The 21999-nt window shown below is 35.4% G+C and overlaps 1 protein-coding gene across 1 annotated transcript in view; it reads right to left on the reverse strand.

Annotated features, from left to right (window-relative positions):
* The window catches only part of LOC144967429 (uncharacterized), a 126366-nt gene extending 110390 nt beyond the window's left edge, over window positions 1-15976 (reverse strand). Inside the window, exon 1 of the mRNA XM_078904619.1 lies at window positions 15656-15976. The gene's annotated coding sequence lies outside the window, so the exon portion shown is untranslated. The remainder of the gene's footprint in view (window positions 1-15655) is intronic.
* Between the last annotated feature and the right edge of the window lie 6023 nt (window positions 15977-21999).

Below are 21999 nucleotides of genomic sequence, written 5' to 3' on the forward strand. Positions count from 1 at the left end.
TCCTCATCATCATCATCATCACATCATAATCCTCATAATAATAAAATAATAAAATAATAAAAATATAATAAAATAATAATAAAATAAAATAATAAAAAAAAATAATAAAAAAATCACCACCTACTTTTACTTTTCCCTTTTTTTCTTTTTTAATCACAAACCCCCCCCCCCCCCCCCCCTGCTCAACCCCCCCCTTTTCCTTCTTCACCCCCCCCCCCCCCCAACCTCCTCTCTCCTCTCTTCTCTCTCCTCCCTCTCTCTCCCTACGTTTTCAATCATACAATATCGGTTTAAAAAGGGGAAACCAACCCCAAAAATTTGTCCCCCAAAATTATTCATCATCATCATCTCTTTTTTTTTTTTCACCCTGGGTCGGTATAGCCACAACAAACAGTTTCCACCTTCTCATCCTAGCCAATTTTTTTATCTTTTTCCCGGTCTTACCATTTCTGTTATAAATTTCGAATTCCAGAAATCTTCGGTCCCCCAAAAAAAAAGGATTTATTTTTCTGTCGGTTTTTCTGAAGGTTTTTTGAGTTTAACGAAAGGGGGGAAATTTGTCAAAAATAAAAAGGGGGAGATTTTAAAAGGCCAAATTTTTTAATTTCCCCTTTTTTTCCAAGACGGCGTATTAAATCGCATCGTTGTCCAATCCTACTACCTTGTACTTTCGGCAAAACCTTTTCTTAAAATCGAATCCAAACATCTCCAAAAATCATTTTTTCTCTTTTAAACCACATAACCAAATTTTTACTCGAAATTCCCCAAACTAATGATATCCTTATTACAAATTGGGGAAAAAAAAAACATTTCAATCTTTACATTTCGATAAAATTGAATCAGACGTAATTTTCTTTTTATCTATTTTTGCTTTGTTTTGTTTTTTTTTTTTTGTTTTTTTTGGGGGGTTTTTTTATGGGGTTTTATATGATTTTTTTTCTTTGTTTTTTTATGAATTAGGTCTTGTAGTAAATTCTCTCCTTTCCTATCTAAGGCCCCGGCACTCCCGCGCTTTTTTATACAATAAGGGAAATAAAAAAATAAATAAAAAACATATACACAAATTTAAAATAATTAAATAATGAAAAAATAAATAAATTTAAATTTAAAATAGTAAATAAAATAAAAATAAAAAAAATAAAAAAAAAAAAAAAAATAAAAAGTAAATAAAAAAAATAAATAAATAATCGTTTAAAAAATCCTCATGCAAAAAATTTACTTCCTCAATCCGTTTCATATTATTTAATTATGTCCCCTAACAGGCCCATTTGGGACCAAACCGTACAGGTTTCAGCTAGTGTCAGGGAAAGGTGGGGCCCTTTTTCTAAAAAAAAAACAAAGGGCAGGTTTTAAAATAGATTTACCCAAAATTTTTTCTTGGAATAAGTTACTAATTCGTGAGACTATTGGTTTTTAAATTTTCGCATGTCGGTAGAGTGAAATTTTCTGTATTTTGGGTTTTTTGGCACAATGGAGTGTTTGTTTCTTTAATATGTATTTTCAAAAAATTTCAAAAATGAAATTTTTTAATGCAATTAATTTTTTAAAATGCCCGAGCACTATGAAAATTGAGCGCTATATAAAAAACTTATTTTTATTATATTATTATTATTATTATTTTATTATTATTATTATTTTATTATTATTATTATTATTATTATTTTTATAAAATTTTTTTTATTTTTTATTTCATTTTAAAATTATTATCAATTTTTATTTTTATATTAATTATTATCATTATTTTCATTATTATTATTATCACATCACATCATCATCATCATATCACTCATCATCCATCATCATCATCACATCATCATCATCATATCAAAATCTCATTAATTATTTTTTATATTATTATCATTATTATTATTATTATTATTTTTTATTATTTTTATCATTATCTTATATTTTATTAATATTATTATTATTATAATTATTATTATTTATTATTATTATTATTATTTTATTATTTATTATTATTATTATTATATTATTATTTTTATTATATTATTATTATTATTATTATTATTATTATTATTATTTAATTTATTATTATTATCATTATTATTATTATTATTATTATTATTATTATTATTATTATTATTATTATATCAATTTTATTTTTTTATTATTATTATTATTATTATTATTATTTATTATTATCTTATCATTGTTATTATTTATTATTATTATTATCATTATTATTTATTATTATTAATATTATTATTATCATTATTATTATTTTTAAATCATTATTATTTTAATATTATTATTATTATTATTATTATTATATATTTTTATTATTATTATATTCATTATTATTATTATTATCATTTTTTTATTTTATAATTATTATTATTATTATTATTATTATTATTATTATTGTTATTATTATTATTTTTATTATTATTATATTATTATTATTATTTTTAAAATATTATATTTTAAATATTATTATTATTATTAAATTATTATCATTATTATTTTATTATTTATAATTATTATTATTTTTATTATTAATTATTATTTTATTTTAAATTATTATTATTATTTTATTATTATTTCACATTTTTATTATTATTATTATCATTATTATTAATTTATTTTTATTATCATTATAAAATTATTATCATTATTATTATTTTTAATTATTATCATTATTATTATTATTATTATTTTTATTATTATCATTATCATTATTTTTATTTTTATTATTATTATATTATTATTATTATTATTATTATTATTTTATTATTATTAGTATCATCATATTCAAGAATAGTTTAGGTAGAATCCGTTTGCAAACACGCATTGCGAAAACGTAGAAAAGTCTTTGTTTTGACACCAAAAAAAAAAAAAATGCATGAAATATATACGTTTTTTACTTGAAGAAGGTCAAAGGCCGAAACTTTCCGCTGTTTGTGTTTTCACTTATAAATGAACACATTTACTCACTTTTATCTTTCTCTCCATCTGAGAAAATTTACTGTCAAGTGTGATAAATTATTTTAAATCAATACACGAGATAATCTGATGTGTATAATAGGTATGTAATTATGAACAGATTTTCAAAATCTTCTCTCAGTCTGTAATTGATAGTTTTGACTAAATATATTATCGTCGTATGGATATATCTAATGGTTTTCATTACCTTGTAACATTTTATACAATTATCCGTGTCATTGACACATAACACGCCTTTGAGATTATGCAATAATTATGAGTTTGCTCCCTGTTGTATAATTTGGACAATTTTGATTAGATTACTCGTAGTTTCCAATCTTGTCTTTATTCTTAATTGTCGTTTTTTAACTTTCTATTGTTTTGTGGATATCAATGTTTTCATTGTCTTTTTAGATTTGTAAAATGCTATAGATAGAAAGAAGATGACGTCACTCTGGTTTTGTTTCTTACTAAACTGTGTTAAATAACTATAACCGTTTAAGGTTACACATAGTTTTGTGTGTTGGTCCGTTATGCTTCTGGATGGCAGTGTTGTGAGCTTCTTAGCCAAGCGCATACTATCTATATGTCAATGTTTCACACCATGCTTTATGTGTGGCGATGTGGTCTAGTGGTATGATACTCGCTTTCGGATCGGAAGGTCCTAGGTTCGAGCCTCGCTCGGCGAATAGTTGAATCGTTGGAAAAAGGCTCTTTACTCACATTCTCTCAAACCCTACTCGGTGTAAAATGAGTACATGACCGTTAACAGCGTTGTTTCTGTCCGAAAAAAAATGAATATCGCCTAACAGGCGTCATGTCTCGTTATACATGTTGCATGTTGCTGTTGGTCAGGGACCCTTTGTAAAAGCGCTTTGAGCAGGTTTTAGTACATATTGCGCTTTAAAAAATCTGAATTATTTATTATATTTTATATAGGGCGGTTGAAGGATTGTCCTATACAGTACTCGCTGGATAATAGCACGCTAAATTCCAGCACGCTCTGCAATACGACACATGGTTTGTCTTTGTCAATGTCAAATCCTGACATAATCAGTCGGAAGGTGAACATTTTGGATTTGCGTTTGTTTGTTTGTTTTTTCATTTTTTTTTTTCATTTTCTGAAAGAGTATGCTCACTAGAGCAGTTTAATGTTTATTTAAAGTAAATCGGGTGATTTTTCATGAAGTTATGGTCAGATGTATGGGAACGGTATCCAGCAACGTTTCTCCAATTTCATACTATTTCAACTTGACTAGCTGTAAAAAAAATTTTAAAGTTAAATTAAGCTTTGATATTTCCCGAAGATGTACAAAAAGGGTTGATTTAATCATTCATGACAAGAACTAACTCATTTTTAAAATAAAAATTTACCTCCTTACTAAACTTGGCAATATCTCAGTTCAAACCATTTCACCATTCAACTGATTTTGTCATTCACTGTAACCACACACTGCATTTAGGAGTCGTGTTTCAATGAATCAACTATCCAGTTACGGTAATATTTTTTGTGGTTAATTTAAAATTTAAAAATAATTGATTGTTTATTTTGTCATATACCAATTTGGGTCATTGGCCTTTTAGTAGAGCGGATATAACGTTCAAAGTATTCTATCTATCTATCTATCTATCTATCTATCTATCTATCTATCTATCTATCTATCTATCTATCCATCTATCTATCAATCTATCTATCTATCTTTCTATATATCTATCTATCTATCTATCTATCCATCTATCCATCTATCTATCTATCTATCTATCTATCTATCTATCTATCTATCTATCTATCTCCCCCTCCCCCCCCCCCTCTTCTCTCTCTCTCTCTCTCACACACACACATACACACACACACACTCTTTCACTCTCAATCACTTTCTGTCTGTCTGTTCTCCCCCTCCCCCCCCCCATCTCTCTCTTTATCTCTCTCTCTCTCTCTCTCTCTCTCTCTATCTATCTATCTATCTATCTATTTATCTCTGACTGTATCTCTATTTCTCCCACTCCCTTCTCACTCTTTCTCAAAACTCGCTATATCTTACTTCCTCTTTCTCTTTCTCTCTTTGCCCCCCCCCCCCCCCCCTGATTTAACATGATTTTTTTTTCTGGAATCATATTCAAATTTTACCAATACATGTCCTTTAAGCTATGGCTTTCTACAAGATTTTTTATGCCACTTACCGGTGCTGTTAGTGTCAAGAAGTAGAACGACCGTCTTGAGATAAATAAGTAAAAAAATTTAGACACGCGTTGTTGTAAAATAAAATCCATTAAAAAATGAATTGATTTCCGTGTCGTGGATATTTGCTTTACAATTGTAGATAATGATAATAATAATAATAAATAATAATAATAATAATAATAATAATAATAATAATAATAATAATAATAATAAAATAAAATAAAAATTTAAAAATAATAATTTAATAATAATAATAATAAAAAATAATAAAATGATAATAATAATAAAATAATAATAATAATAATAATAAAAATAAAAAATAATAATAAAATAATTTAATTATGATGATGTGATGATGAGAGGATGATGATGATGATGATGATGATGATGATGATGATGATAATCATAATAATAATAGTAATATAATCTTTCTTGTCAAAAATGGCAATTTGTCATTTGGTTTATAATGTTTGAAATTAAAAATACAATACATAGATAGATAGACAAAAATACATTAATAAAATAAGAATGTATAATCATCAACATGATATAAATATCTACATGAAGATGGCGTTTCATAACAGTTTCGAAAACCCAAACATACTCTCTCGTACTCAGATTTTGATTTCAGATTTGAAAGATGAGCCAAGTGTAATTATAATAATACAGCACACGTCACAATCTTTGTATGGCCTTGACACGCTTAGCTCGAGAGAGAGAGAGAGATAGAGAGAGAGAGATAGAGAGAGAGAGAGAGAGAGAGAGAGAGAGGGGGGGGGAAAGATAGATATCTAGGTAGAAAGATAGATAGATAGATAGATAGATAGATAGATAGATAGATAGATAGATAGATAGATAGATAGATAGATAGATAGATAGATAGATAGATAGATAGATAGATAGATAGTTCAAGGACATGAAAACTTGGATTGGTCAAAATGTAAACCGTCGTCTTGAATTGGGGTTTATTATGGGATTATCATCATCATCATCATCATCATCATCATCATCATCATCATCATCATCATCATCATCATCATCACCACCATCATCATCATCATCATCATCATCATCAGCGTCATCATAACCATCATCACCTTTGTTAGTTAAAACACTATCACTATCATCATCATCATCATCATCATCATCATCATCATCATCATCATCATCATAATAACCATCATCACCTTTGTTAGTTAAAACACTATCACTATCATCATCATCATCATCACCATTGTTATCTTTCATCCTTATTATCATTATCCCCCTTCACCATCTCATCTAAGCTGCCACTCACTTTAAACAATACTTGTCAATCTGTACCCCGCCCACAAAACTGTTGTTGATGTTGATATAACATGAAATCCAACCTTTTCACAATCACTCTCCATCTAATTCATAACAATTTCTGGATCCCATTATCTTCACTAAGATATGAAGTGAATAGAAAAGTGCCAGAAGACAATAGAGAATAAAAAATTTTCGCGGCGGTGGTGGGGTTTGAACCTGCGACCTTATTGGTACGACAACTCCGCCTGGCAGGTGAGAGCGTGGCTCTACCGTGTGAGCTATCCACGAACACAAAAATATTCGTTTCAAACTCAAAGTCATTACTAGATCCCTCTCTCACCCACTTCTTGAGACCGCCGATTCGTTCGTACACCACCATCGCGAATAATTTTGACCAGCAGTTAAGCTTAATAGCCAATATTCTCAACACAAACATATAACATAGAAACGATTGAGACATTGAGTATGCTCCGGTGTATGGGGTGAATTTTAATTCAGAAAAGTGAGTGGAGCAGGCACTTATGTTGGTAACAACAAGATATGAAGTGAATAGAAAAGTGCCAGAAGACAATAGAGAATAAAAAATTTTCGCGGCGGTGGTGGGGTTTGAACCTGCGACCTTATTGGTACGACAACTCCGCCTGGCAGGTGAGAGCGTGGCTCTACCGTGTGAGCTATCCACGAACACAAAAATATTCGTTTCAAACTCAAAGTCATTACTAGATCCCTCTCTCACCCACTTCTTGAGACCGCCGATTCGTTCGTACACCACCATCGCGAATAATTTTGACCAGCAGTTAAGCTTAATAGCCAATATTCTCAGCACAAACATATAACATAGAAACGATTGAGACATTGAGTATGCTCCGGTGTATGGGGTGAATTTTAATTCAGAAAAGTGAGTGGAGCAGGCACTTATGTGGGTAACAACAAGATATGAAGTGAATAGAAAAGTGCCAGAAGACAATAGAGAATAAAAATTTTTCGCGGCGGTGGTGGGGTTTGAACCTGCGACCTTATTGGTACGACAACTCCGCCTGGCAGGTGAGAGCGTGGCTCTACCGTGTGAGCTATCCACGAACACAAAAAAATTTCGTTTCAAACTCAAAGTCATTACTAGATCCCTCTCTCACCCACTTCTTGAGACCGCCGATTCGTTCGTACACCACCATCGCGAATAATTTTGACCAGCAGTTAAGCTTAATAGCCAATATTCTCAACACAAACATATAACATAGAAACGATTGAGACATTGAGTATGCTCCGGTGTATGGGTGAATTTTTAATTCAGAAAAGTGAGTGGAGGGAGGCACTTTGTTGGTAAACAACAAGATATGAAGTGAATAGAAAAGTGCCAGAAGACAAAAGAGAATAAAAAATTTTTTCGCGGCGGTGGGGTTTGAACCTGCGACCTTATTGGTACGACAACCCGCCTGGCAGGTGAGAGCGTGGCTCTACCGTGTGAGCTATCCACGAACACAAAAATATTCGTTTTCAAACTCAAAGTCATTACTAGATCCCTCTCTCACCCACTTCTTGAGACCGCCGATTCGTTCGTACACCACCATCGCGAATAATTTTGACCAGCAGTTAAGCTTAATAGCCAATATTCTCAACACAAAACATATAACATAAACGATTGAGACATTGAGTATGCCCCCGGTGTATGGGTGAAATTTTAATTCAGAAAAGTGAGTGGAGCAGGCACTTATGTTGGTAACAACAAGATTGAAGTGAATAGAAAAGTGCCAGAAGACAATAGAGAATAAAAAATTTTTCGCGGCGTGGTGGGGGGTTTGAACCTGCGACCTTATTGGTACGACAACTCCCTGGCAGGTGAGAGCGTGGCTCTACCGTGTGAGCTATCCACGAACACAAAAATATTCGTTCAAACTCAAAGTCATTACTAGATCCCTCTCTCACCCACTTCTTGAGACCGCCGATTCGTTCGTACACCACCATCGCGAATAATTTTTGACCAGCAGTTAAGCTTAATAGCCAATATTCTCAACACAAACATATAACATAGAAACGATTGAGACATTGAGTATGCTCCGGTGTATGGGGTGAATTTTAATTCAGAATTATCTTCACTCGCATCTCCGCCTCTTCAGTATCTCAGACAGAGCTGCCAACTTGAAATTTCAAAAATTCGTAATTTCCAAGGGGAAAAAAAGAAAAATTTACTTTAAACAATTTGCTCTCAAAATGGTCCAAACATGTTCCAACGTCCTGAATTTAGATTCTAAGAAGCGGAACTTTCCTTCTCAACAAGATTTATTGAGTCAAAGAGAGCTCTGTAGCTGGAGCCAAAAAATTCGTATCTCTACGCATTTTTCGTAGTACCTGGCAGGTCTGTGCGAGTATCTCAGGGCTCCACACGTGAGTAAACGACTCACAACTCATGTGCATCTCAACCACAGTGGTCTCAACCACACAACCTTTCAGTTCTCACGCACACCAACGTTGTTATTATGCTACCCCAAACCCCCCCCCCCCCCCCGGCCTCCGCCCTACCGTGTACATTTTATAATATGTAAACATCCAATCATAGTGATGACTGGCAACCCGCTATAACGTCATCTAATCACAAAATTGTGTTTTATTTTTGCTCTGTTTATGTTTTTGATTTTAATTTTTTGTTTTTTTTTCACATCCAATGTTGTAAAAATTTTTTTTTATTTTATTATCATTTTATATTTTATTTTATCTTATTTATTTATTTACTTATCTAGTTATCTAGTGGGGGGGGGGGGGGCAAGAAGAGCTTAATTTTAATGTGTTGTTTTTCTTTACCTATTCAAATGTTCATTTTACTTTGTATTCAACTTTATTGTCTTAACAAAGAGGAAATCGAGGTATGTATGTGTGTGTGTGTGTGCGTGTGTGTATGTGTGTGTCTCTGTGTGTGTGTGTGTGAGAGAGAGAGAGAGTAAGAGTAGAAATAAAAAGAGCGGAGAGAGAGAGAGTAAGAGAAGAAAAAAAAAGAGTGGAGAGAGAAAGAGTAGAAAAAAGAGAGTGGAGAGAGAGAGAGAGAGAGAGAGAGAGAGAGAGAGAGAGAGTAGCCGAGAGTGAGTAAGAGTAGAAGAGAGAGAGAGAGAGAGCGAGATAGATAGAGAGAGAGAGAGATAGAGTGAGAATGAGAGAGAGAGAGCGAATGAGAGAGAGAGAGTAGCCGAGAGTGAGTAAGAGTAGAAAAAAAGAGAGTGGAGCGAGAGAGAGAGAGAGAGAGAGAGAGAGAAAGAGAGAGAGAGAGAGAGAGAGAGAGAGAGAGAGAGAGAGAGAGAGAGAGAGAGAGAGAAATAGAAGAGACAAGTAAGTCATCATGTTATGTGTTTGTGAATGACATCACAAGAATATTTGTCGTTGATTTTGCTAGCCAACGAGATGATGTTTTCCCATAACTTATGAGTTATTAATTAACAAGACGAGAAAAGTTGTTTTCACTATAAGACAAGACTAGATCAGTGTTAGTCCACGCATTGGGTCAGTCAATGTAAGACAAATGATTTCTTTTTCTTCAGTAGGGCAGAAAGTCGTGACGTCAGACGTCACACATTCTAATCTTCAGTTCCAAACTCCTTGGAAGTGTGTATGTAACCAGTCCTTCTGAAGGAGGACTAATAATGAATAGGTTGCATAATGAATCATAAGGTTACATAACTATTTTAGTGGCAAGATGTATAGGCAGATTCTTAGGATTACGGGACGTAAAAGAGCGAAAATAGGTGCTCTTTATTGACGACCAGCATAATATATGTGACCCGCCGCCTCAAAACGGTAATAAGCCGGGATGATCAAAGTGCTGAGAATGGAATCCATGACCAAAAACATCAGACTTGGGTTGAGTCCATGTATGGATTATTAATTGAAGGAAAAATATAGAATTTTAAATGTTGAAAAACGATATTTCGTTTTCTTGATCAGTTAAGCTTAAAATTGATCTTTCAGCATCTTGTTCACCCCGACATAATACCGTTTTGAGGCGATGGGTTACATATTGAAACATAAGGTGGCATAACTATTTTTGTAGTAGGATATAAAAGGCAGAACTTAGGATTACGGGACGGAAAAGAGCGAAGATAGATGCTCGTTATTGACGACCAGCATATATTATTTAGATCTGCTGCTCCTGTACCAAAATCACAGCTTGTTTTTTTATCTTCATGACAAGTCTCCATTCACTCACTCACTCAATCCCAAGACCGGATGGTCGTCGGGGAGACTTGCGTGAAGCAGAAGTTACAGTCTTCCTCCATGCCTGCCTGTTGCTAGCCCTATGTAGCAGCTCCGGAACCGACATCTCTGTCCATTCTTTTTATATTGTCCAGCCACATCTTCCTTTGGGCGTCCTCTTCTGCGCTGGCATTCGACTGTGCCCTGTAGCACTGTCCTGCTCAGGCTATCGTGTCAAGTATGGTGTCCAGTCTTCCATTTGCCTTAAGTGGTTGATCCTACGGGTCAATGGTCCCCATAGCTCAGCCGTTGAAGCACTCGCTCCAAGAAAAGGAACGGATAGCTGCTGTAACTGGTGCCGTCCATTTTTGTTCAAGTTCATCAATATATCAGCAGTCATTACTGAGTCGCTGGATCTGTCGGATATTTAATTTTTAACGCGTAACTGTGATTTAAATTAAATACTATCTTTTAAATATACACACACACACACAAGTTCGGACTAAAGGCCAGAGGTATGGCCTATTTCAATTTATCAAATTTAATATATAAAGTGTTGCTATTGGTTCTTGGTTGTATATTTTTACATTTTTGTGCATTTGCATATATATATATGTATACATTGTCGCCATAGATTCTCAACTTTGTGTTTATTCATTTTTATGCATGCCACGTCTGTAAACGAGTTTCCATTTTTTAAATGAATAAAGATATATTATTATTAGGATTATTATTATTATTATTATTATTATTATTATTATTATTATTATTATTATTATTATTTATTATTATTATTATTATTATTATTATTATTTTACTATTATTATTACTCCATGATAGACAATCATCGTATCCAAAATATCAAATTAAGAAATTAAGGAGCAGGCACCGGTGTAAGATATAGAACTGACCAAGTGTGTATGAAGAAAGGTGTCAGACAAAGCAAGAAAGAATAATACAAGAAAAAAAAACTCAAGAAAAAAAAAACTATCCCAAAAAATCAGTCTACCTTGACTGGGGATTGAACCTCAGGCCTTTGATTACTGGTCAGTGGTCTTAGGTCGATCCCCAGTCGAGGTCGACTGATTTTTTTGGGATAGTTTTTTTTGTCCTGTATTTTTCTTTCTTGCTTTGTCTGGCACCTTTCACACACACACACATACACACACATCCACACACACACGCACACAAACACACACACACACATACACACACACACGCACACACACAAACTTGTTCAGATCTTTTTCTTTTTTTTTGTATCCAAAAGTTGACAAGCATTATCTCTTACATCAAATAAAATACAATGAAAAGGTTAACAGAAACCAGGATAAAGTCCGGCTCCATTGGCTCATGGCTCATGGCTCTGAAGGCTCCATTTATTGACGTGGTCTGCTGAGAATCTAGCATTATCTCTCGAATACCCTAAGTGTTATTGATTGAACCAACCAAAACTGTTTGCCGTACTCTGGAAAAAAACAACTCATATTTTAAAATTTGGCCAGAAAACTCGTCCTTCAAATATCGATTGATTTAAATGGCCCTCATCTTGGCAAAAACTCTCAAACCTGGGACTTCGCGAAGTCCCAGGTTTGAGAGTTTTTGCCAAGATGAGGGTCATTTAAATCGATCGATATTTGAAGGACGAGTTTTCTGGCCAAATTTTAAAATATGGGTTTTTCCAGAGTACGACTGTACTGGCTACTGGCTGGCTACTACACAGCATGACATCAATAAGAAGATTGGTTTTGGGGTATTGCGAAATATCCTGTGGTTTTTTGGGGGGAACTGTCTTTTAATTAAAAACAATTTGAGCTTTTATATATGTACAGCCCAATATCCACCAAATTATGTGCTCAAAGAGCTTTACACGAAGTCTCAAGCCAACAGTAATAACTAACATGAAAGACAAGAAAAGGGCACAGCTTTGAAGTTTTACTACATTTATTTTTCGAGACACAACGTTGCTAACGTTCACTTTACACCGAAGTATGAAGAGAGAATGTGAGTGAAGTACCTTTTCCAAAAACTCAACTTTGGGCGGCACATTAAGGGATACGTTTCAAGGAATTACCAGAGTCATACCACAGGATTAAAAGCCTGCCGTACTATCATAGGTTAACTGATATAGGTGAACAAAATAAACTGTTTACATGATAAGACCGTGTGCTGTTTATCATGGAGGGCACAGCTGGTACGAAATGCCCAAGAGACTTGTTTTATCTCTTATCCGATAAGTTCAGTTTCGCATAATATTTCGTGGCTATGTGGTCTTGTTGTGGTGTGACATTCGCTTTCGGATCGGAAGGTCCTGGGTTCAAGTCTCGCTCGGCGCATAGTTGAGTCCCTGGAAAAGACTCTTTACTCACATTCTCTCATCGTACTCAGCTGTAAAATGAGTACCTGGCCGTTAACAGCGTTGTCTCTGTCGGAAAAATTGTAATATCGCCTAACAGGCGTCATGTCATGTCTCATTCTAGGTGTTACGTGTTGCCGTTGGTCAGGGACCCTTTGTAAAGCGCTTTGAGCACGTTTAATGGATATTGCTTTATATAACTCTCTCATTACCAGCCATTTTTATAATTTCCCCCGAAATTCACACCCACCAACACAACAATAGACTTTTCCTACTCAAACAAAAAAGTAACAAGTGAATTCTAGATATACAAAATGTTGTTCAGCAAATTGATGTCTACAACACAGTGTTTAGTATTTATAGCTGTAGGTAATCAAAGCATTTCTTTAGATTATGTGATGTACAGGAGAAATCAGAATGAGAAAACTGTCGGTTGCATCGTAAGGTATGTGACGATTTTCCTATGGTTGGTAAGGAGAGGGATAATAAAAACTATAGTTTAAAGCTCTCGTTTATATAGCCTAAACTCGCAGTGAAAACAAATCGCCAAAAACAAGCAAAGTGGTCTACACCACAAACGGATTAAAGAGGGATTAACGCATGGTTTAATCGTGTTGTTATCAGTGTCACCAACAACAAGAGTAGCCTCAATCTAGCTAAAGAACTGAACAAATGTGTATGAAAGGTGCCAGACAAAACAAGAAAGAAAAATACAAGAAAAAAAAAACATCCCAAAAAATCAGTCAACCTCGACTGCTGGATAGCTCATAAGGTAGAGCCAAAATCTCCTCGGCGAGCCGGAGTTGCCGTTCCAGTAAGGTCGCGGGGTCGAGCCCCCATCGACCCCGCGAAGTTTTTATTCTCGGTTTCCTTCTGGCACTTTCTAACTCACTTCATTATTTTGTTATTATCAACATAAGTGCCTGCTCCACTTACTCTCCTTATTGTCTATCAGACTAGAGGTCTAAATAATGCTGGTCATGAAGAAAGATCATCCATCTTAGATCTTTTAATCCCCCCCCCCTCCCATATATATATATATAATATATATATATATATATATATATATATATATATGTGTGTGTGTGTGTGTGTGTGTGTGTGTGTGTGTGTGTGTGTGTGTCTTGCTAGGTACTAAAATAGTTATGCCACCTTATGATTCAATATGTAACCTATTCATAATTAGTCCTCCTTCAGAAGGACTGGTTACATACACACTTCCAAAGTGTTTGGAACCGGAAGAGTAGATGGTGTGACGTCACGACTGCTCTGCCCTATTCATGTTGATTAATTTGGCTTAAAACTCCATTTTATCGATCAAGTTTATTCTAACATTACAGCTAATGAAGGGGGTGGGGAATAAAGGGCATGTTACATTCAATAAACTTGTTGCGTTGGAAGGGACATTTTGGTTTGACAGTACTGCATGGATTGGTGGTGGCGATGATGATGATGATGATGATGATGAGATGATGATGATGATGATGATGATGATGATGGTGGTGGTGGTGGTGGTGGTGGTGGTGGTGGTGGTGGTGGTGGTGGTGATGATGATGATGATGATGATGACGACGACGACGACGATGATGATGATGAGGAAGAGGAGGACAATTGCCTTTATCAATCCATCGATATAAATGAACAATAGGAAACGCCAAAACGATTGAGAAATTAAATGCTCCACTTATTTTCACTTTCCATGAATAAAATCATGTTAAAGTTTGTCTTTGGTCGATCGAAGTGAGAAGGTGTTAAATGGAAAGCCCTATTCAAATCTGTTTTATTATTTGGTGGAGCCCGAGGTATGAGGTATCTATGCATTTCCATCGTAAACTGATATTGTTGTGGTCATATTTCTGTTTGTTTTTGGTCTCTCTCTCTCTCTCTCTCTCTCTCTCTCTCTCTCTCTCTCTCTCTCTCTCTCTCTCTCTCTCTATCTATCTATCTATCTATATCTTATCTATCTCTCTCTCTCTCTCTCTCTCTCTCTCTCTATATATATATATATATATATATATATATATATATATATATATATATCTACTATCTCCCTCTTCCACCATCTACCCCCCCCCTCTCTCTCTCTCTCTCTATATATATATATATATATATATATATATATATATATATATATATATATATATACATATATATATATATATAACTACTATCTCCCTCTTCCACCCCCCCCCCCCTCTCTCTCTCTCTCTCTCTCTCTCTCTCTCTCTCTCTCTCTCTCTCTCTCTCTGATAAGCTATTTTTCGTTCTACCGCTAACTGTTTGTCGAACTGCACTCACATATATTCATTAATTCATGTATTCGTCCATCCACTCAACCATTTTCATATCCAATCTCTCTCTCTCTCTCTCTCTCTCTCTCTCTCTCTCTCTCTCTCTCTCTCTCTCTCTCTTCATCTCTACCTATCTCTCTATTTATCTACCTATCTATCTATCTACCTATCTGTCCATCCATGCATCTACCTATCTATCTATCTATCTATCTATCTATCTATCTATCTATCTATCTATCTATCTATCTATCTATCTATCTATCTATCTGTCTGTCTATTTTCCTATCTATCCATCCATCCATCTAGGTATCTATCAATCTATCTATCTATATATCGATCCATCCATCTATCTACCTATCATTGTGTCAAATCGCCACCAAGGAATAAAGAAAAAATTTTTGTTTCACCAACACTTACCTCAAGAAGAAAAATATCACAAACTGTATTAAAGTATCCTTCAAAACCACTTATTGCATGAACTTCGTGTCTCGTGTTCCAGTGATAAGAACACAACAACAATCCCAAGAATTGTCAAGGACCTATTTTTACTCCAAGGTACCTAGAGGGTTATCTGCTGATAAGTCTTGTCGAGAATCAAGACAGACTTAGCACAGGGAAGACTTCTTGTGTCAATATTCAACACTATGTCAAACTATAGCCTAAAGACCAAGGGGCCACTTCGTGTAAAGAGTAAAATACACACAACATGCGCCATATGTCGAGAGAATGAACTAAGATAAATGTACACATTGTACCGAGAGCGTTCTGAGCAGGAGGGGTTAATTAAGCAAGAGGTCCACTAGTCATAATGTCAGACTGGGTGAAAACGTAGGCTTCGTTAGCTATCGTGGACAAAAAGAGTTCTTCATTTTAAGAAGGGACGTCCACCAGAGGAATGTGAAGAGTAACGTGTATTCAATAGTTGAACCAATGTCGTCATTTGTTACTTTGAAGACAGCTAACATCAACACACTTCACACTTTTTTATGATCATTGTCGCCTTGCATTGTGACGTAATTTTAGGGCAGTGTCAGGCTATAAGTTGATGAAAGCTACGGCCTGACAATTAAATAATAAATAAATTAACAGATTCCTTTATTCGTCTCCAAGGGGAAATTTGTCTTTAGGGTCTAATCCAAGGTAAGACTGTAATAACCCTGGCGTCAGCCGCAGTGCAGCGCAGCAAAGTGAGCTAGGGAGAGGTGACTTGCTCAAGGCCAAACGATGAGGCGGATAGTCGAACTCGGTACCTTTTGGGTACGAAGCAAAGACCGTACCGCTGATCCCCCTGTCCACCCATATTACTTTCACCCCAATGACGCATATTCTATTCACAAAAAGAAATTTAAATGTGAGTTGTTGTCAGCAGTGCTCAATGAGACAAATGTCGTTGGTTGTACTGTTGAATACGACTATAAACTTTTTGTGTATTTGTTCAATTAATAAAGCGGAATGAAATGTTGTGTATTTTATTTAAACACATATCATCAATTTCAAATAACTTGTTTACCGACTTGACATTGAACACCAACATACGGAGGGAGCCCCTAATGTTTCATGTCTCCATCGTTTTAGTCTCCGATAGTATTAATAAAAGAAAAGAAAAGAAAATTCCCATTATTCATGTCATTGGGAAATTTATCTTTAGGGTCTATTCCAAGAGAAGACTGGAATAACCCATGCGTCAGCCGCAGTGCAGCGCCGGGAAATTGAGCTAGGGCAAGGTGACTTGGTCAAGGCCACACAGCGCAGCAGGGGGTGATCGAACTCGGTAACGAAACGTCTGAATACTAGTCAGTGGAGACATGCTCTTAAAGGACGAGAAAACGAAACTTTATTGGTGTAGCCCCGCCCCCATCCAATCTCAACTCCCTTGCTTGACTCACTGAGGCCATAGGTAACTCACTTAACCATCAAGTACTTTGAACTCAATGATGGGGTGAGTACCAGTGAGTAACAACAAAAACGACAATCGTTGTTTTCCTTTAAGTTCAACGAAAACTCAGCGTGAGACACTGTGTACTGTGTACCACCATTGAAAGTGAAGCTGCGAGAAGCTGTGAACTGTTAAATGTTTTGCACAAAAATGAAGATAGCAAGCTTTTAAAAACAATTTTTAAAAGAGCAAAATACCAAGCACGGAATGTTTTGGGCTCAAATTTCTTCTTCAGCCAATCACAAAAGTGGTAAAAACGATAATTTCGTATTTGCCGACTAGACGTGCAAAAACTCTTCTTGATAATAACAGAAAATGAAGTGAGTAGAAAAGTGCCAGAAGACAATAGAGAATAACATTTTCGCGGAGATCGGGGCTCGAACCCACGGCCCAAAGGATACGACAACTCCGCCTGATCGTGAGAGTAACGCTATGCAGTCCACGCAATCCACAACTCCAAAAACAAAAAAAAGTGGTTTCAAACAAAGTCTCCCGACTTATTGAGGTCATGGGTTCAACACACACAAGCTCCGCGAAGTTTGTTTACAAGCCAGCAGTAAAGGCTAAAGAGAAAGCTATATTCTCAACACAAACATATAGATAGTATGCGCTTGGCTAAGAAGTTCACAACATTGCCATCCGGAAGAATAACGGACCAATACACAAAACTGTGTGTAACCATAAACGCTTATAGTGAGGTTAATACAGTTTAGTGAGCATTACTCATAAATGCGGATGGCAAAAAAACAATAACAAACACCTGAGTGACGTCTACTTACTTCGAACTATCTATAGATAGAATGAAGTTGACGTCACTCGGGTCTTTCTTATTGTTTTTGCTATCCGTATTTATGAGTACTTCTCACTAAACCATATTAACCAGACTGTAAACTTTTAAGGTTACACATAGTTTTGTGTGTTGGCCCGTTTTACTTCCCTATGGCAATATTGTGAGTTTCTTAGCCAAGCGCATACTATCTATAGAATAATTCAAGCATTCAAGTCTTCCCTTGGAAAAGACCCTAGGGACAAGTTTCCCCTATGGGATGAATAAAGGGAATTTTATTTATTCATCTTTTTTAAAAAAATAATTAAACAGTGTTACCAATAACACTTAAAGAATGAAAGATGGTGGGATACGATTAAGGATGACATGAAAGAACTGGGCCTGGAGGTAGATGATGCTCTAAACCAAGATGCATGAAGATGTGGCAGCATTCATTATGGCAACCCTGCAAAATGCAGGATAAGGTGAAAGAAGAAGAAGAAGAAGTAGAAGAAGAAGAAGAAGAAGAAGAAGAAGAAGAAGAAGAAGAAGAAGAAGAAGAAGAAGAAGAAGAAGAAGAAGAAGAAGAAGAAGAAGAAGAAGAAGAAGAAGAAGAAGAAGAAGAAGAAGAAGAAACCATATGGCATTATCTCGATCGTATGCGTTTAAGTAAAATACTCACAAGTCTGCACGCATGACCAAAGAATGGGTACTATCTGAAAAATAAAACTATGTGTAACCTTCAACGTTAAAAGTCTGATAGAGCGAATAAATTGAGAGCGAGCTGTCCTAAATTAAACTTTGATATAGCGCAATATCCACTAAACGCGCTCAAAGCGCTTTACATAGGGTCCCTGACCAAAAGAAACATGTAACATGTAGAACGAGAAATGGCGCCTGTTAGGCGATAATACAATTATTTTAAGGCAGAGACAACGCTGTTAACAGCCAGGTACTCATTTTTCACATGAGTACGATGAGAGAAAAAATGTGAGTAAAGAGTCTTTTCCAAGGAGTCAACTGTGCAGCGAGCGAGGCTCGAACCCAGGGCCTTCCTATCCGAAAGCGAGTGTCGCACTACATTTCTACAGACATAATTGGATTCAATAGTCTGATGTCACGTCACCCAGCAACGGCGGCCACCGTGGTTCTAAACAAAGAAAATTGGTACTTTTTATTCTTCATGCTGGCTAGAACTTTTCATATGTCTTATGATCAAAATGTGTAAAAATCAAAACATGATCAGATTTATGTGTTTTTTTTTTTTCTCCTCTGGATACGTTATTATGCTCGTCTGAGAAATATTTCATTTGGCATCCACCATTGTTCCGATAGTTTAGAGAGAGCCAGTTACTTAGTTACCAGGCGTCATTACGAAGGAAGTGACGTTACGAATGTTGAAGGGTATGGGCAGGAAGTAAGCAGTGAGAGCCAACCACACAACTACTGGCAGTCCAAAAACAATAACAAAGAGGGCAGAGTCACGTGAATTTCCTTCATTATATTGTTTGTAAAAAAAACAATATGTTTGTCCGAGCGGACTTGGTGTGTCAACAAATCTCATGTTTTGATTGGTCAATAATCTTCTGGTTAATCACAAGTGTTATAAAGGTTACATAAACACAATTGTGTGTGTTTTTCCGATTGATCTTGTAGGTACAACTGGTGGATAGTATTTTACTTAAACCCACAGCATCATTGAAGCTACGCTCATAAGTAAAATACTCAACAGTTCTATCCGCCAAAATAATAGTTATCCACAAATAAAACCTTATCATTAAAGTCTATAAAGAGAGAATTTAATGAGAACTTTTCACCTCACTGGAGGTCTTACAAATGTAACAAAGAGTTGAGTCACCCATCCAGGCACTCATCATGCCCACTTTTACTTGCTTTCGTTTATTCTAGACGAATCAGTGGGCCATCGACTGAAAAATAGAAGTAAATCGGAATTCATATTTGTCCTTGTTTTTGGCTGGAAAACAGAATCGATTCTAGATTTCTTGCGAAGTGGCCGAGTGGTTAAGGTATTGCACTGTGACCCGGAAGGACCCGGGTTCGAGCCCCGCTTCAGGCACTTTCGTTTTTTTTCCTTGAGCAAGATTATTAACCCCCAATTTGCTCACTTGGACAACATGGGTGATACCTGTTGACATCAGACATCTTGTTTGAAGAGTTATCTACATTCCTTTGTGGAATGCCTAGGCGGCGATGTCTTAAGATGTTGTGGCGGAAAAGGAATACATTTTTTAATGGCTATTTATAGATAGAATGAAATTGACGTCACTCGGGTCGCTGTTATTGTTTTTTGCCACCCGCATTTATGAATTAACCAGACTATGAAAGTTCATGATTACACAGAGGTTTGTGTGTTGGTCCATTATACTTCCAGATGTCCGTGTTCTGAGCTTCTTAGCCAAGCGCTTTCTATATATAGATAGAACGAAGTTGACGCCACTCAGGTTATTGTTATTGTTTCTTGCCATCCACGTTTATGAGTAATTCTCACTCAACTGTATTATCCAGACTACAAAAGTGCATGGTTACACAGAGTTTTGTATGTTGCTTCCGTTATACTTCCGGATGGCAATGTTGTGAGCTTCTTAGCCAAGCGCATAGTATCTATAGATATAGACCTTCACATACAATTATGTGTAACCATAGTCTGGTTAATACAGTCTAGTGAGAATTACTCATAAACGTGGATGGAAAAAACAATAAGAAAGACCTGCGTGACGTCAACTTCATTCTATCTAAATATAGATAGTTCGAAGTTGACGTCACTCATGTCTTTGTTATTGTTTTTTGCCATCCGCGTTTATGAGTAATTCTCACTAGACTGTATTATCTAGATTATAAACGTTCAAGGTTACATACAGTTTTGTGTGTTGGTCCGTTATACTTCCGGATGGCAATGTTGTGAGCTCCTAGCCAAGCGCATTCTTTCTCTTAGGGCGAAATAAGATAAAATCCCTTGAATGCCCTTAATACTAATATTATAGTAATGCTAAACATGTATTGATTAAAATATCACAATGAGGATAAACATGTTAAAAATTTAATCAACTTAAATGTACCTTGGTGTGCTGCCTTTTTATTAAAGAACACAGTATGTGCTATTTGGTTAACATTGCATATACTGTGTTTTTAAAAGCAACGGCAGCATGTGTGATGTACAAACATATAAGATCTTTAACCGTGACATTCCAAGAACACACACACACACACACACACACACACACATACAGAGAGAGAGAGAGAGAGAGAGAGAGAGAGAGAGAGAGTGAGAGAGAGAGAGAGACACACACACATGCATCCATACATATAGAAAATAACCATAATAAGATAACAATGCATGCCATTTACATACAAGATTGAAAGTATTTGTCTACAACAGCGCAAACAAGTTTTGTTCATCATAATATATAAACCCCCCTTCATGTTTACGATTAATTCAAACTGTATTAACAAGGACTTAAGTGTTCAAGGTTAGATAATATAATATAATTTTGTGTGTTGCTTCGTTATACTTCCAGATGGCAACGTTCTGAGTTTTTTAGCCAAGCGCTCGGTTAGGCTATCTGTCGATAAACTGTTTTAGGGGCAATTCAGAAAATAAAAGCTTTGAGAAAATCCCTCGAGGCAGCGATAGGTGGTAAGCAAGAGCTGCAGCTTCGAATTCAATTCAATTGTCTTCTTTAAGCCAATACACAGCTTTCAAAAGGGGAGAGCTTTTTTTAATGTTTGTTTTCTTTTTAAAAAAACTCTTTCGTCTTTTGGGGAAACCAATCCAGCTGCATTATGGGAAATTGTCTAAAGTCGTTTAATTTTGGAATCAATAGGGGCACACAAAAAAGTGGAACAAATTACAATAATCGAGTTGATAAAACATCGGGATGTAATTTGTTGTTTTTCTTTCTCTCGGCGCTTCTGAAATTAATAGCTTGAAATGAGATTTTTTCCTCAGCCCAGGCTGACATCAATTCCCTGCGAATTGCAATTATCTGAAAGTTCATTATCAATGCATGTTAGTGTCCTGTCCGCAACGTTTTGTTTTGT

Source organism: Berghia stephanieae, chromosome 3 (genome assembly GCF_034508935.2).
Source record: "Berghia stephanieae isolate SIO BIC M18660-M18661 chromosome 3, UCSD_Bste_1.3, whole genome shotgun sequence".
Taxonomy (NCBI): Eukaryota; Metazoa; Mollusca; class Gastropoda; order Nudibranchia; family Aeolidiidae; genus Berghia; species Berghia stephanieae.